At 46.0% G+C, this 27,940-nt stretch overlaps 1 protein-coding gene across 1 annotated transcript in view; it reads left to right on the top strand.

The window, feature by feature from the left end:
- Positions 1–1,338: 1,338 nt before the first annotated feature.
- The window catches only part of LOC147712444 (uncharacterized), a 399,151-nt gene continuing 372,549 nt past the window's right edge, over positions 1,339–27,940 (top strand). Inside the window, exon 1 of the mRNA XM_086923116.1 lies at positions 1,339–1,425. The gene's annotated coding sequence lies outside the window, so the exon portion shown is untranslated. The remainder of the gene's footprint in view (positions 1,426–27,940) is intronic.

Raw genomic sequence — 27,940 nt, 5'->3', positions numbered from 1 at the left:
ACTGACAGAGGGTACCCCAGACGCCTAGTCAGACGCTCAATGAAACAGGCATTGTATTCACACTGTAAGGGAAAAATTCCCTTGGATCAATCTGACTAACAGTCACCTTTCATACAGTTCATTCAATATCTCATCCACACCAGTGCCATGGTTGTGTTGACACCCTGTCCCTTGGACATTTGGGCCTTTCCCTCTAATTTGAAGATTGTATTCACACTGGGCATACCTGCTCCAACCCAAAGAAAAGACACCACTTTCTAAACTTATATGTGTTACGACATACTGCCCTGTGAGCAACAAACTGACAAAAATGATCAAACAACACTAGTCAGTTTTAGCACCCTTAGACTTGACCACAGGAGCCCTGCTGTTCTCTTTCAAAAGAGGCCTCAATATTAAAGATCATTTTGTCAGGGCTCACAAACCTACAGGTAAGGACAACTCCCTCCACTCCTACCTCAACCTTCCACCTCTACAAAGTCACTACAAATGTAATAACTGCATAGAATGTGATTCTACTGTAAATACTAAAGTGTTTGAACATGGAGGGGTAAAACACACTATAACGTCCTTTTCTAACTGTAATTTACCAAATGTGATTTATTGTATTGAATGAACAGGCAAACAGCTATACATAGGACAAACTATTCAGAAGATCAAAACCAGGATTTCACAACAAAGGAGCAGGATCCGCTACAAGATTATAACAACACCACTGGTAGAACATTTTCTAGAAAAAGGACATTCTGAACTGGATTTCACATGGCAGGTGACCCCAATTGCAGAGGCGGCAGCCACCAACTGACTCTAAACATACTGGAGTGCATGTGGATTTTTAAGTGCCGCGCTATTGAACATGGACTAAATTCAATGGACAAGTGGAAAACCTTTATATAACTACTGGTTACACTTTTCAGTCTTAAGTCACTGAGCACATGGCCCTCAGTGTGTTCCATATTAAGGCTGTTGCACTGGTTCTAATATATTCTGTCTTTTCATAATGTGCTTGATTTTACAATACTGTTTAAACATATATTTGTTTGTTTCCAAGTTAGGTGCATTAATTTGAGTACATTGTTTTCAGTGTGAAAATATATTTTTTTCTTCTAAACTTTACTCAGTGTTCCGTCTGTGATTCAAAGCTGCCTTACAGTCTTTTTTCACCCTTCCTTATTCTCTTTAGTCTGCAAGGCTAAGACAGGGTTAACACCTCTTGCTTGGCCGCGGCGTAACTAATTAGGCTTAGCTGGAGTTAATTAGTCACACCTGAGGCTAATTGAGCATCTGTATGCTTTCTCCAGTGGCTTTATATACCTGACTGAACACACTTCCCCAACCTCTTACATTCAGCACGCCCTCTAGAGAAGCAGGACACACATCTGAGTTCTTTGCTGTCAGGCTTACTGAAGCAGTCCTGATTAGAAAGTAAGTGACACGATGACCCCTCTGTAATATAGAGCACCCTCCCTTCCACCCCCCGGGACTTACTGCCTTAGCTTTGTTTAAATTATTTAGATAATCGTAAACTGAAGAATCGCACTTCACATTGCAGCCTTGACCCGCTGCACCACATTGTTGACTCCGGAAGAAACGGCCTGTCCTTGCGCAGCTCCAAGTAATTGTTCCAATTACGCGCTACATATCTCCGTAAGTGCCAAAAATTCTCAGTCTTGTTTTCCCCACCTTCTCCCTTAGTCTGTACCTTCACTGGTGGATGTCAGTCACAGGTGGAATAGTTCCAAGCCCTCCCCTTCAATTTTCAGGGTTTCATGCCCCTTGCGGCACTCTGCTTCATTTCTAGCTCCCTGGCGCCATCCGGTATTGAATACGTTTTAAGCCTTTCCTTTCCACCTTTTGCCGCGCTTCTGCTGGTCATTAATCACTTGTGCTTCAACTGTTTCACGTGGATGACACCTTACCTATAGCTCTTGCTACACTGGCTATAACCTGTGACATATTCTATTATGTTGAACAAGAAGAGGGACTAGGGGCTAGTTTACCGAGGTCCAGCGTACATGCCCCAGGAGGCTGTGTAACAAGAAGGGTACGAGGTTCCTCTGAATTAGTATGAGAAGGTAGTAGGGTCACTGATGTGTGAGGGAAGGAGGGGGGATTCTCCTTGTCAGAACTAGGGCTCTCACATACCGAGCAAGCTAGGTGTCATGCTTCATCATTTGAGCCTGCCCCTAGTCAGGTGGGCGCTGCAATACCTGACGGGCACCCGGAACCAGGGCTCTTCATCGGGGATCTTTTGTTCCTGCCAGAAGGTGCTGTGGGGGCGAGGGGCCTAGTGTGTGTAGATGTAATCGATTAGTAAGTTAAATTAGGTCAGTTGGTCTTAACCAAACTTTATTCTGAAGGTAAACAGCCTAATTAAAAGGAGGAGAGGGGAGAAAAAACTAGTTGTTAAGTGTCTAGTGGTATGAGCCCTACTCTCAAGTGATCAACATGTTTCGTGTCTCAATTGTCAAACTGATCAGGACACTTCTTCAGGATCAGCGTCCCACTATCTACACTACAAGGTAAGTGAAAACTACATACCCCGTACTTTCATAGTAGACCTATACTGCCCACAAAAATTGTTTGTTACAGTAGCCAGCGGTATAAGGACACCGATTGGGTCCAGCGTTTGTTACGCACTTGAACGTACGACCTACCCTGCCGCCGACACCGGGATATCTAAAACACATGACTCTGCTCTAGTATGGCAGTACCTTATGGTTTAAGGTATTTTAAATGTAAAAATATTGAGTCTTCTTTTCTCAGACAACCTTGTCTCACTATTTAAAATAGGAAAGACAGTAATTATTATCTGTATTGAAGAATAGGAGGCTCGACCTCGAATAATTGTTCACTGGGAAAATCACTATTTTAAGCATAATATAAATGATTATCCAGGGACCCTACTATAACATATGTAATATCCCTTATAGATCCAGCTTGCTGACAATTGCTATGTCCTGAGGATGATCTTGAACAGCTGAGATCGAAACGCCGTTGACCCATTACAACAAGGGCTCTGTACACTTTCTATCATTTATTCATGAGGAGTTCTTCGATGTGTTGTGAATGCAATATTTTTATTTTAAAGTCACCCCAACTTATAACGCTTGTTGTCACTTCCCTATGTGAGCCCCTGAATTTTCTCTTGCACATTCTCATGAAATAAATAACAATTTTTTTTTTCCAGTAACTTTTTATTGAAGTAGTAACTCGCTGGGACTGTGACAAACATGGGGAAAAGAAACTTAACAGCGAATACCATTGCGAAACAGCCTAGTAAGCCTAAAGATGCTAAAATAACCCTGTTAACTTACCTTACCTTACGGGGGCTGTAGGAATTATAGAAAAGAAGATATCATGTGTGGAAGAATCTCTAAATATAGATGCAACGGGGTTACCTAGCAATAGCAAAGAAACACCGCTTCCAAAAATAGTGACAGACCAAGCCCGTTCCCGGGCTTTTCAAACTTACAGCTATTAAAAAATGGATGCACCCAGATAATTGCCGACAATATTTCCATTAATGAGTTGGATGCTGAAACTTCACCTCCATCAAAAAGACCTTGTAACCCAAAATCAGCTGGGTCATTGGTTAGTTCCCCCTGAGTAATACCCCCCGTCGAGAATAGCTCATCTAAAAATAAACCGAAGAAAGAGCAAGGGAAAATAGGAAATGTTCATTCTCAAAAGGGAAAGAGAATTGAACCACAAATAAAAAACAAAGGAGACGGTCGCAAAACGGAAATGAGAAGCTGTTTAAAGTGATTATGGACCTATCAGAGTACGTAAAACAACCTATCAGCACTTTGGAGGGAAGATTAGAAAAATTAAATTAGGGCTGGAGAAAGTTTTAAGAAACCAGAGTCAAACAATGCAGATGGGGAACACGTGTAAAACGAACCTTCTAAGTATACCAAAAGTAACACAAGGTGTAAAACCTAATTCCTCCACAGTATCTGATAATAAAGATAAGCGCGGCTCAGAAATACATAAGGGGCGAGTTATGATCATGAGCCACCAATAAAAACTTGATCTATTAACATTGAAACACACAACAGGCCATGCAACCGACCTAATTTAAATTTACCTCCGGCAGCCACCCCATTCACTGTGATTTTAGCTAACGCCCCCGCGCCGGCCCGGGGGAAGAAGAGTCATGGATGTCACTGCTGAACAAAGCCATCCAGTGTTTAGGGAATAGAGCTGGATTGACCAGGAAAATGTTTAATGAATTTAAAACGATCAGTCGTGTACCTTGGGTTGGCAACAGTATGAAAAGTCTTAAGGGAGATTGTGTTGTTCTTTTTTTTGGTGTTCCTTCACTGGTAAGGGAAATTTTCCAAAGGTCCAGGGATAGAAACGTTACTGACTTGGGAATAAATGTTATGCCCTTGGGTTCTTTTTTATCAGCCTAAATCTTGTACCCGACAAGAAGAAACCTTGCCCCTATTCAGTCTATCGGCCATCCCTTTTATAACCTAGAGGTGGCAAATAGATTTGGGCCTCTCCAATCCCTGAATGTAAACGACTGACTAACTAGTGAAAAAGAACAGAGTAATACAGCAATGGAAATGGTAAATAGGACAATCCATGAAGCCAGTAATAATTTTTTGTCTACGGTTCTGAAGGTCAGTACAAATGAAGAGGGAGAAGTTCCTGGGCAAGACCAGGAGAGAAGTGATATCAAAGTATGCCTAGTAATTCCATACACACCGAGAAACCTGGTTCTGAATTCAGCCATCAGACAGAAATGGTCAGTGGAATTAATTTCCCTAAAAAAGTAAGTGTTCTATTTTGGAACATAGCAGGTTTGCGTAATAAAGTTCACAATCTAGCATGGCTTGAGTTTATTGATATATTTGATATCCTATGTCTACAGGAGATAGGTGAAGTCCATCTGAATGGTTTTAAAACTTGCCACACTTCTGCAATTCAATCATTACATGGGAGGCCAAATGGAGGGTTATGCGTGTACATTTCAAATTTGTTGAATGTATTAAAGATGGAATTGATAAATTCTGTCAACTTTTATCAAATAATAATTATTTGCATAGACTCTCGCCATATCTTGGCTGTTGTTAACTTCTATAACAATGTAGAAAAGGGTCAACTGGGGCCTATCTTAAAACAGTTAAGCGAGGATCTAGGCAAACTAAGGGCAAACTCAAGCACTGAAATGATTACTGATTGGGGAGGGGATTTTAACGCTAACTTGTGTAAGCAAGCTGGGTTGGGCATCTGTGGGATGGAGGTAGAAGAGGAAGTATTGCTGATCCACTTTGAGCATACTTCCAAGGGGGAGATGCTCAATGAAATTTTGTTCTCATTTGATCTTGGGTTCGTCAATTGTTTGTGTACCCCGAATGTGGAGTTTGATTACACTTTTATTGGTAGGGGACTTCGATTTACAATTGACTATATAATTGCTCCTAACCATCAAGCTAATTTTATTGCAGATTATAAAATACATTCTAATGCACTGAGTGACCACCTGCCCCTGAGTATCAATATGTCTTTGCTCACTGATGCTGAATTACATCTAAAACACAAATTGCTATGGACTAAAGACATCTCCCTTACTCATTTAAATGGATACACCTTACAAAGGTCCAGTCACAACTCTGCTGAATTGAATAAGCAAATTATAATAAAGGCCTACGACTTAATTTTAATGTGTTTGGGGAAAACTACCTCCCAAGATAAAATTTTGCAGCCCTTTTCCGTAATCACCCGGATTATTCAAAACCTATTAATAGTGGAATCGAAGGGTGCACAATCCTGTAAAAACAGATGGTTTGACACGCATTGTACAAAAATGTATACACGGCTTAAAGAGGCTGTACACAGGACTGTGCGTGATCAGGAGAAAATCCGAGAAAGTAGAAGGAAGTACAATTTGGCTAGAAAAACAAGAAAGAAAGAGTTAAAAGACCTAACCTGGGATTCCCTTCAGGAAGCATCTCTGAGCAAAGATAGCTCATCATTCTGGAGGGCAGTTAATGCTCCGTTCTTCACCAAGTCTGACTTTGCGACATTAGCAGTCGCAATTGGTGAGAAAACCTGCATAGATTGTTTCTCACATGTGTATAAATCACAGGCTAGTGTAGATAGTACCATTGCCATTGTGAATAGTCAGGGAGGAGAGGCTTTAACTTTTCTGCCAATTGAACTTCATTTTCATCATGAAGAGGTCATTGGGGTGATTAACGAAAGCTAGGGTAGTAAGGCTCCAGGCCCTGACGGGGGGAATATTGATTTTTTAAGTTAAAACCTTCATTATTGTACCCCTTAATAACAAGGGTTCTCTAAGCTTGCTGTAAGAATGGCTTTATTAAAACTTGGCCTGAATACATATTAGTACCGATATTTTAAAAAGAGGATAGGGAAAATCTGGCATGTTATTGCCCGATATCCCTACCTGATGAAGATAGCAGGAAGGATAGTCTTAGCCAGATTGCAGACCTGGGCAGAGGAGAATAACATTTTAAGTGAAGTCCAATATGGTTTTAGAGAGAGCCTCGGCACAAATGAACAGGTTTTGAATGTAAGTATTTTAATATGAAAATACACCCAGGCAAAGGCAGGAAAGTTTTACGTAGCATTTGCAGACCTTACAGCCGCCTTTGATTGTGTAATACACAGAATCTTGGTGGACTTGAAGGTTGATAAGGTTTTGGTCCAGTTTTTACGACAACTATATTCAAGGGCCACTTCTAACGTGCGGTATGGTACTAAAGGGGAGTGTACTGTGCCGTTTAAAGTAGAGAGGGGAGTGGGACAAGGCTGTGTCTTGGCGCCATTCCTGTTCACTTTATATACAAACTCTTTGGAACAGGAACTGGCAGGTAAGGCTAGAGACCCGCCATACATGAACAAAAGTCCGGTTGTTTCCTTTCTCTACGAACACGATGCAGTACTCATGGCTCACACGCAGCATGGCCTGCAGAAGGTCCTCGCTTCGTACACCAGTTTTATGGATAATCTGGGGCTCAAATTAAATGGCCCAAAAACTTTTATTATGACCTGTGGGTGGGGGAGGAAAAAATGCAGCAGTCTCCCTGTGGGAGAAAGCAGGGTTGCCTCCACCAACATCTTCACATACCTTGGTGTTGTGTTTGAGCAGTCAGGATCATGGGGGCCGGCAGTGAAGGCGGGGACCCTTCTTTTCATGAAGTCGACTAGGGCTGCCGTAAATATTTTGAGGAAAATGGGCAATAGACCCCCGGGGTTCCTCTTAAATATTTATCAAGCTAAATGTGTAAGCATTGCGAAATTTTGGTTTTTTATGATGTATCTTCTATACAACGCGTGGAAAAAGCTTTTTTAAGGTATACTTTAGCAGTACCTGTGAGCTCCCCAGTTTTTAATTTTCATAGTGAGTTGGCTATCTCTTACATTACAGATTTGATTAAAATACAACCAGTGCTTCTCTGGCACCATGTTTGGACCTCCAGTTTTACTGGCTTTAACAGGGAAATCATCAAGGACTCAATAAATTTGGATCATGCAAGTAAGATCACCTAGCTGAAATATGTTAAGAATTTCATATTTGATTTGGGGTATCAAGAATATTATATTTCTCCAGAGTAAATTAATTCTATATCAAGGAAGGATTATAAAGCAATTTGCATGTCCCATCTCGAGTCGCTAAGAACGACTGCCAAGATGAGTAAGTGTATGGTAGTCCTGTGGTATTGGGTTCTCCAGGCCTACATACTCCGCAGAATACCCTCTACACCATAAGAACTGTTGGCACAGAAACTAGAAAATGCAAAAGACAAGTTTATTAAGACCCCATGGGGTGGTGGTACATTCCTACAGCACCCTTCGGCAATGCAAGAAGTATCACACCGAACATCGGTGTAAGTCCTTCTTTTATACAGTTTTACAGACATTGAAAGATGGGCGGTACATGGTTACAGAGTTTTAGGTACATATATGGTCATTTTTGGAACACAGCCAACTCATGGGAGGAGTTACAACACCACTGGTCAGTTTGGCGGAACATTCCTAAATGATGACTGGTCAGTCAAAACTGCGCATGTGTGAGCTTGACCGTTACTAAAAATAGCCTGTTGCTGGGCAAACTCAAGTGGTCAGTAGTATAGAGAAAGGACCAAAGGGCATGCAGGCCACGAGGCGACGCATTCTCTAAAATAGCTGCCGTAACATACAAAATGGCGCTTAACAACTATGGTCAAGATAAGGGAATAATGTGTAGCAAAGCTTAACGCTAACCCAGTCATTTGTCAAATTGCGACAGACGACCCTTTTAGCGTTTAGCTGAAGCTACCTCATAATGGACATAATCAGGATACTCATCTTCTATATCAATGGACATAATTTGGGCCACTTCTTTACGAATTATTTGTTAATTTTTTTCAAAAGCTCGTCTGGATGGAATACAGGCTGATAGACACATAGAACATAATGCAGGGCCACATTGAATACATAAGCATAAGAAGAATAATATCCCAATTATTATACATAGAATCGTCAGTAACTTCCAGCCCCATGTACTAAGCATTCACCCGAACCACCCCGAAAAGGTCCATGTGCCATTGTCAGGATGTATCTCAGAAGCAATTTTATGTAATTTGGATATGGCATCATACACAGATGGTGAATTATCTGGCACGTAAACACAACAACTACTTCCGATAATGCGGCATGCCCCCCCTCGATCGGCTAGAACTACATCTAGAACCATCCGGTTCTGGAGCGTTACAATTCTAGAGATCTGAAGCTCCTCAGTTAAATTCCCTAGTGCAAAAGCAGTATCATTGGCAACAGCTTCAACAACACAAGTTAACCGTCGTATTTTCTGGCTATTCAGAGCAGCTCCCACAAAAGAAAACACACCCAAATTAAAGTCAACATATTGTTGCAGTGCGGTATCTGTTTGATCTATGTCATCAAGAACTACTGCTCTCTTAACTCTGTTCAATAAAAAATAATGGTATAATACATAATCAATATGATACATGGGCGGAGCAATAAATACAGGGGGTAATACAAAAGAGATGTAACATGTTCCTAACCAGCCTAAAGGGAGACGATGATAACCTTTATTACCACATATGAAGTACGTGTTTCGGGAGGCCACAAATGAAATGCCATTCGGGGTATCAAAGGTGAGAGTGGTGTTACATTCACTTCTGCCAACTGGGATTGTACCTTTATTACATACACAAAGATCGGCCTTTGTATCAATGACATTAATAACATGAGAATTGGACATGTTAACATTTCACTGATTGCTGTAAACTCGTGGTGCAGACACATTGTCCGGGCAGTACTCTTCCCATTCAAACTTAGTACCTTCAGCTTGTAGATAGCCATCTCGATCATTAAAACAAATCTTGTTCAAACGAAAAAGCAGCCCCCCTTTTGTTGGCCAGCGCAGAGTGAACAGGAGAGTGTACCAGGTGTTGCAAGACCCATTATGAGAGAACGGGAGTGGGATAAGCGGTGTGCCTCCTTTCTTTTGATGTTCAGGCAACATCCCACATACCCAACAGTTAGAAGTGTTTGTCATATTGTGAGTGTGATGCAGAATTTGAATGAAGCTATTGTTCAAATAAGTCTGTCGGTGCCGTTCTTCATGGTATGGTAGGGTGAAATGAAAATGTTCAGATGGAGCCGGGGTAGTCGGCAGCAAATGTTCTCGCACAGGTACCACAAGTTCTACTACCAAGTTTATCACAGCTATTACCACAATTGTCAATACAAATAATACAGCACCAAGAATTCTTTTGTCTCGTGCTGCAGAAGACGCCATAGTTCAAAAAGTTCACAATGTCTCAAATGTACAACTAAAAAATAAAAATATGAGTGCTGAGCTCCGACGTAGCCGTTGTTTTCTTCTCCGGGGTCAAGACGGGTGTCGCTACACTTGGCAGAACTGATCCCCCCCCCTTGAGATTCCCGGCTTCCGTTTCACAAACCCCAGAGCGGTAACTCAACCAGTCTCGCACCCAAAAATTTTTTTCTTATCGTGGTCGCAGATTATATCTTTCTCGTCCAGAAACAGTGTGGTCCGGGAAGGCTCCCTCCGATTCGGCAGACGTCACAGCTGGGCTCTTCTCTTCGTCCAAGATGTCTCGGTAGTCAGACAACGCTGTTGGGCTCACCAGATCCGGAGAGACACGACGGCAGTGAGTAGAGTGCACCCACCGCTTCCTGTTGGTTACTCGCACAGCCGTTCGAGTTGCGAGCAATACCTGCTCGGAGCCACGCCACCTCGGTTCCAAGCTGTTCGTTCTCTCAAACGAGCGAATCATCACATGGTCGCCAGGACGAAGATTGTGAGCCTCTCCAATGGAATTGTCAGGGAGCGCTTCTCGAACCTGTTGATGAATGGAGAGTAAACCATTTGTTAATCGTGCCAAATAATCGTTCATCATTATACAAGGCACATCATGTAACAATCGAGGCTTAGGAACTCCCCATATGTTCATCGGCCTTCCAAACACCACTTCATAAGGTGTGAGGCCAGTTCGGGAATGGGGCACTGATCTAATAGAGAGTAATGCTAACGGCAAGGCATCCGGCCACTTCAAAGACGTGGATGCCACAATCTTTGCCAACTTTAGTTTCAAAGTAGCATTGTACCGTTCAACAAGACCTGCTGACTGAGGATGGAACACAGCATGAAACTTCTGCTGGATTCCCAATCCCTTCAACACGTACTCCACAATTTTCCCAACAAAATGGGGACCATTGTCGCTCCACAAAAATTTGCAAACGCCATATCGAGGGAAGTACTCTTTGAGCAAAACCTTAGCCGTTGTCAACGCTGTATTATCCTTCATGGGGAAGGCTTCAACGCATTTGCTGAAAGCACACACCACCACTAAGACATACTTAAGGTTATTGCAACGCTCAAGCTGGATGTAATCCATTTGCAGTACTTCGGAGTATGTGTCCCTTTTGCAGGATTGTGCTGTAAACATATCAAACAGGTCTGCACTACTCTCTTGGCCGTGTTGGCAATCTCAGGATGCTCCCAAACTCGCGTTAGCAATCGAGTAATTGCAAGAGCTCCAACATGTGCCAACCCATGTGTCATCTGGACCATCGCTTGCAAGTAAGCGGCAGGCAATTTCCATCGTTCCATATCTTTGCTCCTCCAACAACCCTCATCACCCAGCACTCCCTCTGCTGCCCAGGTCGCAAGTGCTGCTTCAGTCGCTGATTTCTGAATGTCTAATATCTCTGCTCTAGCATCATGCCATCACTCAGCCTGCGACTTCACCACATACATTGAGGAGTCATTTCGTGACATAGCCGTTTGTCTTGCTATACTGTCTGCAAAAGCATTGCCTTGTCCCACTTTGTCAGTGATCTTTTTATGTGCACTGCATTTAATTATCGCCACTTTCTTTGGACAAAGTAACGCATTTAGGAGATCACGCACTAGCTCTCCGTGCATAATATGTACTCCATGTGAAGTCAAAAACCCACGTTCTCTCCAGAGTAGGCCAAAGTCATGCGCTACTCCGAAGGCGTACCGGCTGTCTGTGTAGATATTCACACATAAGCCAGCACTCAATTTGCAGGCTCTTGTCAAAGCTATCAGCTCCGCTGCTTGGGCCGATTTCTGTGGTATTCGCGTTGTTTCTACCACTGTCTTAAGTGTCGTGATCGCATATGCTGCAGAAGTTGTGCCATCTGGCAGCCTTAAACACGATCCATCAACCCACAGCTCCCCATCCACATCTGGAAGTGGCCTATACTGTAAGACGACATGACCCTATGTTTGTTCTTCAGTCAGGAAAACACAGTCATGGTGTTCTTCCTCTTGGCCCTCCGCAACCGGATACGGCAATAAAGTGGCAGGGTTCAGGGTAGCACATCTTTTTAGTGTGATATGTGGCGCCAAAAGTGTAAGCTCATTTCCTGTTAAACGTGCACTCGTAAGATACTGGGTTTTCGTTTGGTTTAGCAGAGCGTCCACTGCATGGGGAACTAACACTAACAGTTTGTGTGACAAAACTATTCCCTCACTTTGCCGTATAGCTACTGCTGTTGCTGCAACTGCTCGGAAACACCCAGGTAACCCTCGTGCTACAGGATCAAGAATGGCCGAAAAGTACGCACATGACCTCTGCTTATCCCCGTGTGTCTGCACTAACACTGATAATGCGCACCCATCTTTCTCGTGCACATACAACGTGAAAATCTTTGTGTAATCTGGTGTACCTAACACGGGTGCAGAACAAAGGGCCTGTCTCAATTGTTCAAAAGCATTCTGACATTCATCTGTCCATTCAAGGGGCATTGGTGTAGTTTTGGACAGTAACGCTAACAAAAGTTTTATAATGTGCGAAAACCCCATTATCCACTGTCTACAAAAGGACGTTAACCCTATGAAGGCACGTACATCACTCTGAGTGCGGGGGACTGGTGTGTCTAAAATTGCTTGAATTCGATCAGATGTTAATGCACGTCCCTCCTTAGACAAAAGATGACCGAGGTAGGTCACCTTTGGTCTACAATATTGTAGCTTTTTCCTAGAGACTTTGTGATTGTTCTGAGCCAAAAAGGAAAGCAATGCAAGAGTACTCTCCTCACATTGTGCATAGGTGTCTGCAGCCAATAGGAGGTCATCAACGTATTGAATAAGAGCAACTCCAGATCGCAATTCAAATGAATCGAGCTGTCTTTTTAAAGCCTGGCTATAAATGCTAGGGCTCTCTGTGTAACCTTGAGGAACACGACAAAATCTATATGATTTAATATTTAACGTGAAGCCAAATAGATATCTGCTGTCAGGATGGATGGGAATGGAAAAGAAGGCATTTTTAAGGTCAATAACAGAAAAGGTAGTGGCAGTGGGGGGGACCAAAGTAAGTAAGGTGGTGATGTCAGACACCACCGGGTACTGGGGAACCACAATTTTGTTTATTGCTCTCAAATCAATAATAAATCGATAGACTTTGTCGTCAGTATCTTTCTTAAGGATCGGAAGAATAGGGCTGTTACAGACATTGTAGGGAACTTCCTCCACTACTCCTGCAATAATCAAATCCTGAACGATGTGTGTCAGGGCAATCTTACCTTCTCTAGATATCTTATACTGCGGTACACGTGGCAAAGATACTCCCTCCTTGACAGTAATTCGAATAGGTGGAATAAGCATCTGTCCCATATCCGTATCTGATGTCGCCCATAACGTGTGTGGGAGAGAGGCTAACGCTTCAATTTCTTGCATGGTACATAGTCTGCCTGCATCTGGATAATTGTCATTCAAAATAACCCGCACTCCTTCAGGAGCGCAGCGTATCGTTGCTCGAAAATATTTGAGCAAATCTATGCCCGTAATATTGTCTGGGGTATGGGGCGACAACAAAAATGGACAAAAACGAAAAAATGTATCAATGCAAAATGCAAGAGGTTGTGATAATGGGCTTGGAGAGGGTGTGCCATCGAACCCTATACACGTAATCGTTTCGCCAGACAGGGGGCCCTTGGAACCAAGTTTTTAGACAGAGCACTACGAGTAGCTCCTGTGTCAACTAAAAACTGATCAGTAGAACCCAAAACGCCCGCTGATACATATGGACCTCTTTGATCTACTGGCACTTCAACCGATTCCACACCCCATCCTACGCAATCCTATGCATGCACATAGTCCTGATTCTCCACATTCTCACCCTCCGATATCTGATACTGATTTTGTCGATCAAAAGTATTTCGTTCATCCTGACCACGACCCCTCGCCTCAAACCTACCACGATCACCTCCGCCACCTCTCGCTCCCGAATAACTATTCCGTGACCTTCCACCACCTCGACCACGCTGGCTACGTTGCTCACGAAGCACCGGACAATCTTCAGCCCAATGCCCAAACTCTTTACAATATGCGCATTGGTCGTCAGCAATATCGGTTCGACCATACGACGCATTACCCCCTCCTCGCCTGCCTCTATCATTCCCTCTAGATTGCGCACCACGAACCTGTGCTAACATCACCTTCGTCTTCAACTCCTTCGCTTTCTTATCAACACTTTCTTTAGCCTCTAATTCCTGCCGCTCATAATACTGAGCCATAGTTAACAAAGACGCAGGGGTCGCCGTGGTCCAAGAACTTTAACTAGTTTTCAACCGCTTTGCAATCTCCGGTAGGAGATTAGCCACATACTTGTCGACAAACAGATGCCTACCCGTGTCATCTGTTAACAATTGCCCACTGTAATCATGAAACGCTTCTTCGAAACGCGTGAAGAAGTCAGTGACCGATTCATCTAGTTTCTGTTTGCACGAGGCTAACATAGTCCAATCAATCTTCTTAGGGGAAACCAGCGTTTTCAATTTATTCAAAATAGCTGTTGGGAGATCTAAAATCAGCTGACAGCGTTTACATGCAGGCTCCCTATCTAAATCAGCCTGGCTTATATCTTTCCAATTTGCACCTAACATCGTTTGATCATCGAACTTACGAATCGCTCTCCACATATCAGGGGGAAGTATTAATCCAAAGAAAAGATCTATATCAACAAGTGTCATAACACAGGAAGAAATAGCCCCCTCCACTCCTTCATAAAAAGCTGCTGGATTTTTACGGGGATCGGGTAAAGCATTTTTCAATGCCATAACATCCGCTCTATTCCAAGGCGTATACAACCAATTATATATAAAATACCCTTTTGCATCCCTGGACGTTTTATCATCACTGGTACCTTGCCCTTTAGGGGGAACATACAAAGGTGCAGCTTCACGCATAGGCATAACATGCACTTTAGAACTCTTATCTGCTCCAAAGATAGAACACTCTTTGGTTAACTCCGTCGACCCCTGCACGGACTTCTCTGATGCTTTTCGTGCTTCCTGCAATCTGGACGCCTCATCCCGTAGCTGGACCAATCGTAAGAAAAAGGCATCCGCATCTGAAAGAACAAATAAACCTTTACGCATATTCTCATGATGGACTGACATATCCTTAGGTTCTAAATCCTCCGAATTCTTACGAAATCGTTCAATAACTTCGTCTGCAAAGGTATTTAAAAAACACAACTGTTCTCGTTCTGTCCATTTACTCCTTTCAGCATTAATCTCTGACATAGTTATCCTATTTAAATTCAATTTCCTAGCAAAACCCCGCAATTCCGCTGCTCTATTAATCTCGTTCTTCATCACCGAAGTCCTCGTCCGGGGCCGTAGGCTGAACATACGGAGGCGTAGACCAATCTAATAATGAAAAATCATCAACTTCGTTAGTAAGGACAGGATATAGCGGACGTCGAATAGGAAATTGACCACTTGTTTGCAAATTACGTTCCCGTGCCTCCCTCTCTTTCTTCTCCTGCAACTCCTTCTCCTCCAGCTGTAAAGCTTTATCTCGAGCAGCCTTGCGCTGCTCTTTTTCTGCCAAGGCAATCTCACGCTTCATTCGTTCACGCACTGCTTTCTCCCACATTTGCACACAGTCAAACATATTCTGTCTAGACCTACGTTGAAACAAACATTGCTCCACAAACTGAACCTTTCGTAAATCAAACGACCCATGTAGTGGCCATTGCAACTCGGGATCAGACTTAGTGTATTTGTTCCATAATTTACTATACAATATAGGGGGAAGGCCAAATTTAATATACATTTCATGGTTAGGAGTCCCATCTGGGGGAGCCGGCTGAGATTCGTTTAATCTGTACGTGGTACCATTCCCAAGACAGCACATCCCTCGGAGTGTGCTTAAAACAGGCATGCTCAAAAAGTACCACGAAAATGTGATACCGTAAAAATGGCACTTACTTTACTTCATACAAATGTGCCGCTCAAAGTACAAACAAAGTTAGAGAAACATCTCTACATGCCTGCCTATGTGAAGTGCACTTCACATATAGGTTCAAATTCATAGACTCAAATGTTAGCTAACTCAAAACATATTCATATTCATAGAACCACAGTAAGCGTCCGCAGACTACCTTACCAAGCACAATTCTTACCCAAATCTCAAATATCCAGGTTCCAACTGCCAAGGTCTTTGATCAAATCAGCCAAACCGGCACTGTACAGCAACGCAGACGAGCAGGATCTCAGTCGGGGACCGGCGCCACCTGTAAGGTCAGATCAGAAGGAAGGGAAGAAAACACCGTGGGTGCCAAGACTCGGGTCACTCGATGGTAGCGTACGCGTCCATGGCGAGTTTCCAATCCTTCGTCACGACCTCTCCTTCGGGCATCCGAGTCGCCGATGAGTCCCTTCGTGGTCGCCAATTTGTGGTATTGGGTTCTCCAGGCCTACATACTCCGCAGAATACCCTCTACACCATAAGAACTGTTGGCACGGAAACTAGAAAATGCAAAAGACAAGTTTATTAAGACCCCATGGGGTGGTGGTACATTCCTACAGCACCCTTCGGCAATGCAAGAAGTATCACACCGAACATCGGTGTAAGTCCTTCTTTTATACAGTTTTACAGACATTGAAAGATGGGCGGTACATGGTTACAGAGTTTTAGGTACATATATGGTCATTTTTGGAACACAGCCAACTCATGGGAGGAGTTACAACACCACTGGTCAGTTTGGCAGAACATTCCAAAACGATGACTGGTCAGTCGAAACTGCGCATGTGCGAGCTTGACCGTTACTAAAAATAGCCTGTTGCTGGGCAAACGCAAGTGAACAGTAGTATAGAGAAAGGACCAAAGGGCATGCAGGCCACGAGGCGACGCATTCTCTAAAATGGCCGCCGTAACATACAAAATGGCGCTTAACAACTATGGTCAAGATAAGGGAATAATGTGTAGCAAAGCTTAATGCTTACCCAGTCATTTGTCAAATTACGACAGTCCAACATCAATTGACCCTGATTACTTATGATATTCAACCATATCTTTTATGCTGTACTGGAGGTTATGATAGATACCTTTTAACGTGTTTTAGGTTTGGCATTTTTCATCATCTGCTCAGCTACCACAGGATGAATGACTGGTCTAGTAACCTCAGCCCATGCTCATGTGACAACATTTCTCATCAAACCACTATTCACGCGATTTTATTTTGTAAACACGACAGTAAGGAAAAATCTAAATGGATGCTCTTACTGAAGGGGGGGTAGGGGGGATGGAAACAATGCCATCCTACTTTTTTATATCTGTAGCTGCTGGACAGCATGTATTGTATTGGTGTTATGACTCGCTTTCTAAAGAACATCATGAAAGCAAGGAAAAGGATAAGTAGCTAAAATGTCTATGTAAATGAATGTATCTGCATTATTAGCCATAGGGTTACCCTGTTCTTAAATGTTTGAATATGTTTAGCTTTGCATTGTTTTTTCTTTTTATCAAATGAATTGTGGAATATCTGCATATCTGTATTTTAATTGCCTGCTTTTGTGATTTTAATGGCTAAAATCGAATAAAGCATATATTTTGATTTGATTTGACTTACATGTCCCTGTTCATATTACTTATTGCTCCCTGAGATATTCATTCTCAATCTCGACTCTAGCGCATTATCCCTAATTTTGACACTGCCTTTTCTTTGGACCTTTTTGGCCAGATAAAAACCTTTGTTTTCTAAAACACTGATTCACAGTACATCACCACTTTCTCGACCCATGTCGGTCTCTGATGGTACAGACGTCTGAACTTTGGCCTCTTGGGCACACTGGAGGTATTACAAAATACAATCAGAGAAGTGCTCAGAGGACTACCCAAAGTCCTCAAGGTGAGTGATGATACCCTTGTGTGCACAAAGCCACTCAAAGAACACCACTCACAACTATGAGGAGTAGTCCAGCGCATCCAAGATGCCAGTCTAACTCTGCACAGAGAGAAATGTGAGTTTCTTAGGAAGATCAGCTTTTTCTGAAACACCTTTTCAGGAAATGGCATCACCCCTGTCCCGCAAAAGGTACGAGACATTCAGGAGGCCCCAGTGCCGAGCAACATCTCAGAGGTGAGGAGTTTCCTGAACATGGTCAACTTCTGCAGATGGTTTATAATGGACGAGACAAATCTGACTCAACCACTCCGAGAACTCATTACATCTTCGAAGCCAGTGGGGCGCAGACCAAGAACATGCTTTTCGAAAGAGGCACTCTCTTCCAACACTACCTTCTCATATTCTGACCCAAAGAAACCCACAAACATGGCTGTCGACGCCAATACCTATGGCCTTGGGGCAGTCTTGATGCAGTAGGTTGGGTGCCTGGGTGTGCGCGGAGTGCCGGGTCACTGCGCGGTGTTGTGCAGCTGTTCACTGTTGATACCCCGGCAGGGGCGCGACACGGACGGCGCATGTTGCCTGGTCTTCACGCGCACTTTGGGCATACTCCAATCAATCAATCAATCAATTAATCAAAGCATTTGTATAGCGCACTACTCACCCGGAGGGTCTCAAGGCGCTAGGGGAGGGGGGGTCCGCTACTGCTTGAACAGCCAGGTCTTGAGCTGCTTCCGGAAGGCGAGATGATCCTGGGTCCGGCGGAGGTGGGTTGGGAGGGAGTTCCAAGTCTTGGCGGCGAGGTAGGAGAAGGACCTTCCCCCTGTGGTGGCTCTTCGGATGTGGGGGACGGCGGCGAGGGTGTGGCCGGTTGATCGAAGCTGGCGTTTGGGAGCGTAGCAGTTGAGGCGGCTGTTGAGGTATCCTGGGCCTTGGATGTGCAGGGCTTTGTGTGCGTGGGTGAGGAGACGGAAGGTGATTCTCTTGTTGACCGGGAGCCAGTGCAGGTCTCTCAGGTGTCCGGAGATGTGGTTGCGACGGGGGATGTCCAGGATAGGTCGTGCTGAGGTGTTCTGGATCCGCTGGAGTCTCTCCTGGAGTTTGGCGGTGGTTCCGGCGTAGAGGGAGTTGCCATAGTCCAGTCGGCTGGTGACGAGGGCCTGGGTGACCGTCTTCCTGGTCTCGGTGGGGATCCACCGGAAGATCTTGTGTAGCATGCGTAGGATGTTGAAGCACGACGAGGAGACGGCGTTGACTTGTCTGGTCATGGAGAGGGAGGAGTCCAGGATGAAGCCCAGGTTGCGTGCGTGGTCTGTTTGTTCGGGTGCGCTGCCTAGGGCGGGGGGCCACCAGGAGTCGTCCCAGGCTGAGGGTGCGGATCCCAGGATGAGGACTTCCGTCTTGTCCGAGTTCAGTTTCAGGCGGCTGTTCTTCATCCATTCGGCTACCTCTTTCATCCCTTCTTGTAGGTTGGCTCTGGCGGTGGCGGGGTCGTTGGTGAGGGAGAGGATCAGCTGGGTGTCGTCGGCGTAGGAGATGATGTTGAGGTTGTGCTGGCATGCAATGGCTGCGAGGGGACTCATGTAGATGTTGAAGAGGGTTGGGCTGAGCGAGGAGCCTTGAGGAACGCCGCAGATGACTTCGGTGGCTTCTGATCTGAACGGGGGGAGGCGGACTCTCTGTGTCCTTCCGGCGAGGAAGGAGATGATCCACTCCAGTGCCTTCTCCTGGATTCCGACGTTGCTGAGGCACTGTACTAGGGTACGGAAGCAGACAGTGTCGAAGGCCGCGGAGAGGTCTAGGAGGATGAGGGCCGCTGTTTCTCCGTTGTCGAGTAGGGCTCGGATATCATCGGTTGCTGCGAGCAGGGCGGTCTCGGTGCTGTGGTTGGCCCGGAAGCCAGACTGCGAGAGGTCGAGGGATCCGTTTGTCTCGAGGAAGGCGGCCAGCTGCTTGTTGAAACGGGAAACGGGAGCAGCGAGATCGGTCGGTAGTTCTTGAGGTCGGTGGGGTCGGCTGATGGCTTCTTTAGTAGGGCGCTGAGTTTGGCGTGCTTCCAGCTCTCCGGGAAGGTAGCGGTGTTGAAGGAGGTGTTTATGATGTCCCGCAGGTGGGGTGCGATGGCAGCGTCGGCCTTGTTGAAGACGTGGTGAGGACAAGGGTCGGTCGGAGATCCGGAGTGGATGGAGTTCATCATGCGGACGGTGTCTTCGGTGCTGATCGGGGTCCAGGCGCAGAGGGTGGTGGTGGGGGGCGGTGGTTCGGTCGTGGCGTGCGTCGGTTGAGTGCTGAAGCTGTTGTGTATATCCGCGATCTTGTTGTGGAAGTAGGAGGCGAGGGAGTTGCAGAGGTCTTGCGAAGGGGTGATGTCGTTGTTTCCGGCGTTCGGGCTGGAGAGCTCTTTAACGATGTTGAAGAGTTCCTTGCTGTTGTGTGCGTTGTTGTCCAGTCGTTACTTGAATGCAGTTTTCTTGGTGGTGTGGATCAGTTGGTGGTGTTTTCTGGTGACGAGCTTTAGGGCAGTCATGTTGTCCGTTGTTGGGTCTCTGCACCAGGCTTTCTCAAGGGCTCTGCAGTTCTTCTTGGAGCTCTTGAGTTCGTCGGTGAACCATGGGGCTTTCTTGCTGCCGGGTCTGCTAGGCGGGGTCCTCAGAGGGGCGAGGTCATCTGCGCAGGCGCTGATCTACTTCGTGAGGTTGGTGGCCGCTTGGCTGGGGTTCGTTGCGCTGGTGGGTGGGTTCTTGCTCAGGGAAGTCGCGAGCTGGTCGGCTGTGATCTTGTTCCAGCTTCTGCGTGCAACCTGTTGCTGTTGGTGGTGGATCGTGGTCCTTTTGAAGCTGAAGTGGACGCAGCTGTGGTCCGTCCAGTGGAGTCCGGTGGCGTGGCTGAAGGCGATGTCCTTGCTGGATGAGAAGACGGGGTCGAGTGTGTGTCCGGCGTAGTGGGTGGGGGTGGTCACCAGTTGCTTGAGTCCGAGGTTAGCGAGGTTGTCCAGCAGGGTGGTAGTGTTACGGTCGTTGTTGTTCTCCAGGTGGAAGTTGAGGTCCCCGAGGAGGATGTAGTCAGCAGAGGGGAGGGCATGCGGGCTGACGAAGTCGGCGATGTCCTCGCTGAATTGTGTGCGTGGTCCCGGGGGTCTGTAGATGAGGGTGCCTCTGAGGGTGGTCTTGGGGTTGATGTGGATCTGGAAGTGCAGGTGCTCGGCAGGTGCGAGGGTGTCGTCGGTGTTGGTCGTGATGCGGATGGAGTTCCTGTGGATGATGGCGATGCCTCCTCCTGTCTGGTTGACGCGGTCCCTCCGGATGATCTTGTAGCCGTCCGAGATGGCGATGGCGATGTCGGGCGCTAAGGAGGCGTTCATCCAGGTTTCCGTGAGGAAGGCGACGTCTGGGGCTGTGGTGTCAAGCAGATTCCAGAGATCGACAGTGTGTCTGTGGACGGAGCGGGTGTTGAGCAGGATGCACTTAAGGTGGCTGCTGCTGTTGCTCGTCGAGGTCTTGGGCACTGCTGGAGTGGTGCAGGTCCGGATGCAGGTGAACTTGCAGGAGTTGCAGCAGAAGGGTCCGTGGGTGCGTTTCCGGATGGCTCTGTAGCAACCCGGGAATCGGCCAGCGTTGAGTGCGTTGAGTTCGGTGGCGGCGTAGGTCCGGCAGGGGGCTGGTGACTGCGGGAGACAGGGGTCTGGGCGCTGGGCGCGGTCCAGGCACGGACGGGCGCAGACGGGCTTACCTTTGGCGCACCTTCGGCGCTCATTCGGCGCGCCCGCTACCCGTCAACGCTGCGCGTGCGCACGGTCACCATTTATGGTGAAGTGCAGGGAGGGAGGAGCAGCTGGGAGGCGGGAGCGGGGAGGGCCCAGAAGGAAGGGGGCGTGTCTCCACTCACGGCGGGAAGCGGGGAGCGGGGCGGGTGGGTGCAGGGGTACACTGCACAGGGGGGATAACGAAACAAGCAGAGGCAGAAAGGAATTAAGTACAAAACTTAAATACAATTACAGAAGATACAGTACAATTGAGACCCAACTACGAAATAGCACCAGACAACGAAGCAGCACAGGAGCGGGATAACAACGAGCGGCGGCGGGGGCGTGGCCACCAGGAAGTAAGGCTCAGCGAGGCTGAGAGCAGCGGCAGGCGGGGGGCACACGCGACAGCTGGTGGCTGTGTGGCGCGGGGGTGTCCTAAGAATAGGTCACACTCACCTCTGCCGCACGGTCGCCATTTATGACCAAGTGCAGGGAGGGAGGAGCAGCTGGGAGGCGGGAGCGGGGAGGGCCCAGAAGGAAGGGGGCGTGTCTCCACTCGCAGCGGGGAGCGGGGCGGGTGGGCGCAGGGGTACACTGCACAGGGGGGATAATGAAACAAGCAGAGGCAGAAAGGAATTAAGTACAAAACTTAAATACAATTACAGAAGATACAGTACAATTGAGACCAAACTACGAAATAGCACCAGACAACGAAGCAGCACAGGAGCGGGATAACAACGAGCGGCGGCGGGGGGCGTGGCCACCAGGGAGTAAGGCTCAGCGAGGCTGAGAGCAGCGGCAGGCGGGGGCACACGCGACAGCTGGTGGCCGTGCGGCGCGGGGGTGTCCTAAGAATAGGTCACACTCACCTGTGCCGCACAGTCGCCATATATGGCCAAGTGCAGGGAGGGAGGAGCAGCTGGGAGGCGGGGAGGGCCCAGAAGGAAGGGGGCATGTCTCCACTCGCGGCGGGAAGCGGGAAGTGGGGAGCGGGGCGGGTGGGCGCAGGGGTACACTGCACAGGGGGGATAACGAAACAAGCAGAGGCAGAAAGGAATTAAATACAAAACTTAAATACAATTACAGAAGATACAGTACAATTCAGACCAAACTACGAAATAGCACCAGACAACGAAGCAGCACAGGAGCGGGATAACAACGAGCGGCGGCGGGGGCGTGGCCACCAGGGAGTAAGGCTCAGCAAGGCTGAGAGCAGCAGCAGGCGGGGGCACACGCGACAGCTGGTGGCCGTGCGATGCCGGGGTGTCCTAAGAATAGGTCACCCTGCTGGCCGCTGCTTTGTTATGGGACACTGGCATTATCAAAACAACAGCTACTCGGGGTACGAGGTTGACTGTCTGCCTCTAAGTGTTTCCCCCATTGGGGCTTCCCTACCCCCTCCCAACTCTGACCATTTAACCCAGATGATGTTACACATCACCAATTGTATTTCCCCTTACCAGGTACCATACCTTAACAGCCGGTCCCACGGGAGCAGACTGCGAGGTACCTTAGGGATTTCTCTGGGGTAAGCAACCTAACCCGATCTTCTGCATTGTTACAGTAACTGTTGCTTCTTCCAAACTTCACTGTTGTATGATTCAGCACAAGTGAGACAATTACTGCCTCACTATGCTGTTTGTCTGTTTATAACCTTTCACCCTTTTAAAGTGTGTGTGTACTTTGATTGAACTTGTGCGAACCTTCCACATGGGAATATTGCATTCACTATGCTGTCCTGTGAATTGTCTTTATTGTTACAGGTCGCAATACTTCAGCAGGTCCAAACTGCCTACACTCCAGTATTACCGACCAAAGAAGGTTGTATTACAAGTTTACACAATCTTTTCACTGTGTGGTACTATCTACTGAGGTCCTGAGGAATTGCCATCACGGCAAGAAACATTTCGACCTAACTAGAGGGTAGTAGTTAATATGCTCAGATAGTTTCAAGGCATTTATCTCCCCTCCCACCTTTTAATCAAGGGAGTCTACCACGCAAATAAATTAGATTGTGGACTGACCTACATTTTTTAACTTCACCTTTTTCACGTCACGACCACACCTCTCACACGCATGCACCATATGGCCGGAGGAGAAGATCTCCGATAAAAAGCCCTGGTTTCGGGAGCCCGTCAGACATTGCAGCGCCAGTCTGACGAGGAGCAGAACCCATATGATGAAGCATGACACCTAGCTTGCTGGGTGTGTGAGGGTTTTAGTTCCAACAAGGGGATTCCCCCCTCTTTCTAATACACATACTTCTTCACTCTTCACAGGGAACTTTGTACCCTCTTTGTGTTACTAGTTGGTGGAGTTGTACACTGGACCCCGTTAAATATTGTCCTTCTCCAGTCCCTCCTTTGTTAAAAAAATAATTGATGCAGTAACACCCCGATGAGAACTGGGTACCAGTGGCCTATGCCAGCTGCTCTCTGACCAAAACAGAGCAGAGATTCTCTCAGATTGAGCGAGAGGCCATAGTGATATACTGGGCAGGCAAACACTTTCATATTTATGAGTATTGCTGTCTATTTATCGTCTCAACTGATGACACCCCCTGATACCCTAATCCAAACCGCCTCCCTGCTTCGCACAGTGGCGCCTACAACTCCAGGTGTACAAATTCTGAGTGGAGTACCACCCATGGATCATCCAATCCAGAAGACTACCTCCCAAGACAACCCCAAAATGCCAACTAGGGAGAAGCAGAAGCCGCAGATACCTATGCTGAGTAGAGTACTGCCCAGGATCATCCAATACAGCAGACTACCTCTCAAGACACCCCCAAAATTCTACCTTTGAAGAGCAGCAAAAAGCAGAAGCCACAGATGCCTATGTCAGGCTGGTCACCAAGAGATCTTGCCCCCTCCTTGTGGATCTAAAGTCACTGATTGAGGCTACAAAAGATAACGAGTGCCTGCAGCTTGCCATCTCTGTCATCCAGTCTAGTGACTGGTGGTGACCGATCACGAGAAGTTTAACTAGAAGGACTTCTCAAGCAAGGAGAGTTCTGCAGTCCCAATTTAAAAGGTGAAGCTTGAGATGTCAACAGATGACAGTGGATGTCTGTTGAGAAGACCGCGTTTGGTCATCCCATCAAACCTTGCATCTGAGCTCAAGCTCAATCAAGGATTAGTTAAGATGAAAAACAGACTCCACTTTAATGTCTGTTTTTTCCAGAATGGACGAGATGGTAGAGCAGGCAATCCAGTCATGCCACTGGTGCCAGGTGTCCGGGACCCTAGACCCAACATTACCTGTGATCACAATCGATCGACAATCTTGAGCACCTGTGGGTAAGTCTGAATGGATTTTGGTCTTCTCGCAGAAGGTTGCTATGCCCTAGTCATCATTGAGGAGCACACAAAGTATCTGGAGGTGGAGATTGTAGGAACACAGACTACTGCAAAGCTCATCACCAAAGTGGAAAAGATCATTGCCACCCATGGTATCTTCACATTAGTAAAAACAGACAACGTACCTCCGTTCCATGGGCAAGAGTTTGTGGACTATTTAAACTTGTGGGTCACTGCAAAGTAACCCCTTGATGGCCCCAGGCAAATGGGGAAGTGGAACTGTTGCGTTCTAATCTAGGACCCTGATCGATACTGTGACCTTATGCCCCTATTCGGCTATAAATCCATTTATTCCCTATATTGGCATAACCGTTCAAGTGCAATATTCAGAAACTCGTCTCTGGCCTCACACGAACAGAGCCACATTCCATAATAGCTTTCTCTGCCACTTCCTTTGCAACCAATTAGTGCAATGACATAAGTTACTATCTGAGATTCCTAGATTAACACTGCGAGTTCTTCAACAAGATAAAAACTCAGCAAACCTGGAAATCCCATGCTTGCTGTGTTTTGATTAGTAATAGAACTCTAATGAGCACTGATAAACGATCACTTCCTAGTGACATCTTTATTGACGTCTTATGTCCAAAAACTTACGTCAAACAAGGCACCTTTCAGGTATAAATATTACCAACGTTGCCTTAAGCAAACGCTGTCTGCTGTTCGCTGATGTTGCTGCTGTTTACGCTAATGCCATCGCTGAAGCTGATGCTGCCAGCTATCTCGCTGCTGCTTAAGAAGCTGTCATGCTGATGATACCATAGCTGCTATCGCTACTGCTATCGCTGCTAACTAGAGAACGATGGTGTGGTGAACTTAGGAGCTGAACAGCCGTCCCCTGCAAGAGCCCAGCAGATGCAAGCTGCCCGTGGACGCTGCCCCTCCTCCTCCTCCTCGACGCGCTGAAGAAGAGACGCTGCCTTTCTCCTGCAGAGAAATCCAGCTCCGGCGTTTCTAGTCTACCCTTGCGGGTGACTGGGATATCGAGCCCTGAGGGAGATACCAGACCTCCATCATTCTATTCCAGAGGTATGGTGTTGACTAAACCCTTGAGAGAGAATTCTTGAAGCAAACCTTGGCAAAACCAACTTAAACTAAAGCTACTTACTTACTCCCCTCCCAAGTATTAGGCTTAGGTCAGGTACACTGGGGTAGGCGTAGTTAGAAGCACCAGTTGAGTATTTTAGCCTAATGTATATATATATATGAATGTATATATGCTTTATTCCTTTTAAACCATTGTATGGCTAAGAAACCATAACAATGCTTTTACAGTATTATTTCGCAATACTTATCTTACTGTACGTACTTTTTATAATAACAAGTCTTGCAATTGTGGCAATTCATTTCTCTTGTATGAGAAGAAAGACTGTTCAATAAATGTTACCTTTTATTGACAACGCCCGTCTCTCTATTCTCTACATATTGTGAAAGTAAACTGCACAACCACTGACTGAGTAAAATAACTGTCTATTGTTTCACACGACCCTAGAGATTGACTCTTGATCTGAGGAGCAAAGTTGTCATGTTGCACGGTTGTTGGAAAACTGAATCCCTTCTTGTCTGTGCCAGGGAAGCTGATCACTTCCTATTCAGTCAAGAAAGTTTCCAGTGACCTCTGAGCTAGTTGGTAACAAACCCAATTAAGTTTAGCAAAGTCAGTGGAGGCCTGGAAGATCCGCACTTCTACGTCGATACTACTGTTTATGTTATTCCAATGCGCAAGGCCTATTGGGAAACTAGGAACTACACTACATGGCGCCCAACGTTTGGTAAGGCGAGTAACTCAGTCATGCATTTTTCACACAGACCCCTTTCTCCCGTAAATACTCCAATAGACGTCTGGAGTGGGTGAAAGGTTAAAATCCGCCCGAACTCAGTAGGAAGAGACTCCTATGTAAAGCTCTGGTTTATTCAACGTTGAAGGATACAGTGTTCCAAAATATTGTGCACCTAATCTTTGTCTCCTTGGAGACCTACTCTGCAAACCTTGAATTTATACAATGCCAGGAGAAAACGGAACCACTGGGGCTGCAGCAGATGCGACTCAGCAGGGTCCCGACACTACTACTGAACCGGGTGCAATAATCATCCCGGCTCATTTAAGAAAATTTATAACTTTAAAACTTATAGAAAACGGACTGACACCACAAGGTGGTACAGTAATTTTCGTGATAGAGGCACACGAATATCAGCAGACAGAGGTATTCTATTCATGGATAAATTTTCCAGCGGCAAACGCTAGAACAAAAGAGTTTCACTATTACAAAATAGAGAAACCTCCGGATGAGTACGCTCCTTTCGAGGAGACTGAAATCCCACTAAAATTCCAAGAGCACCTGCTCTGGTTTAATGACGCCCTAAAACATAATGATCATATTACCAGGCTCGGTCCACTAGGTAGACCAGGAGCAACGTGGCCGGTTCTAGCCAGCTACACACCACATCCGGACATTGCAAAAATGTCTAGAGAAGAGCTGTTAGTACAGCTAAAAACATTAATAAAAATACATAGGCAATTAGTCCAATATGTAATGCGGACTGCAACAGTCCAACCAGCTTTTAATGTACCACAGCTGCCCCCTCATCAGGGGAACACTAATAAAATTACACCACAGAACATACAGTCATGTCTTGGTAAAACACCCGTAAAACGGGAACAAATTCCTTTCTGGTTAGCACAGAAAATCACTCAAATAGAGGCAGTATTTCCGGATACTACCCCTATTGAGAAACACAGAATCTTGACAATCTGCCTTCCTATGGGAATCGCACCACACATAGAGGACTGTGACACTTGGGGTACAGTCTTTGCTTCCATTTACACAAAAACACATGGTGTTCCGTCTATGGCGGTAATACCGGATGTGCTAAAACAGATTCAAAATGAATACGGTCCAGAACCCGCTTTAACTCTTGGTATGAAATTACTGAAAGACTTCAAGCAGGTCTCGGCTATATTATTCGCCAACATAAAGGGAGAAGCAGCATCAGTGGCTATCCGCCAGAAGTTGAAGGAAACAGATATAACAGATCAACCAATTGAGCTTGCCAGAATCATAGAGAAATGCTATGAAGAATTAGGTAGAGACAGCTTGGGTAGAAAACCAGTAAAGCCCCAACTGCTCGAAAATCCTGAAAAATTATTTATTAAAAAT

Source organism: Lissotriton vulgaris, chromosome 5 (assembly GCF_964263255.1).
Source record: "Lissotriton vulgaris chromosome 5, aLisVul1.2, whole genome shotgun sequence".
Classification (NCBI taxonomy): Eukaryota; Metazoa; Chordata; class Amphibia; order Caudata; family Salamandridae; genus Lissotriton; species Lissotriton vulgaris.
This window is presented reverse-complemented; position numbering and strand designations above follow the sequence as displayed.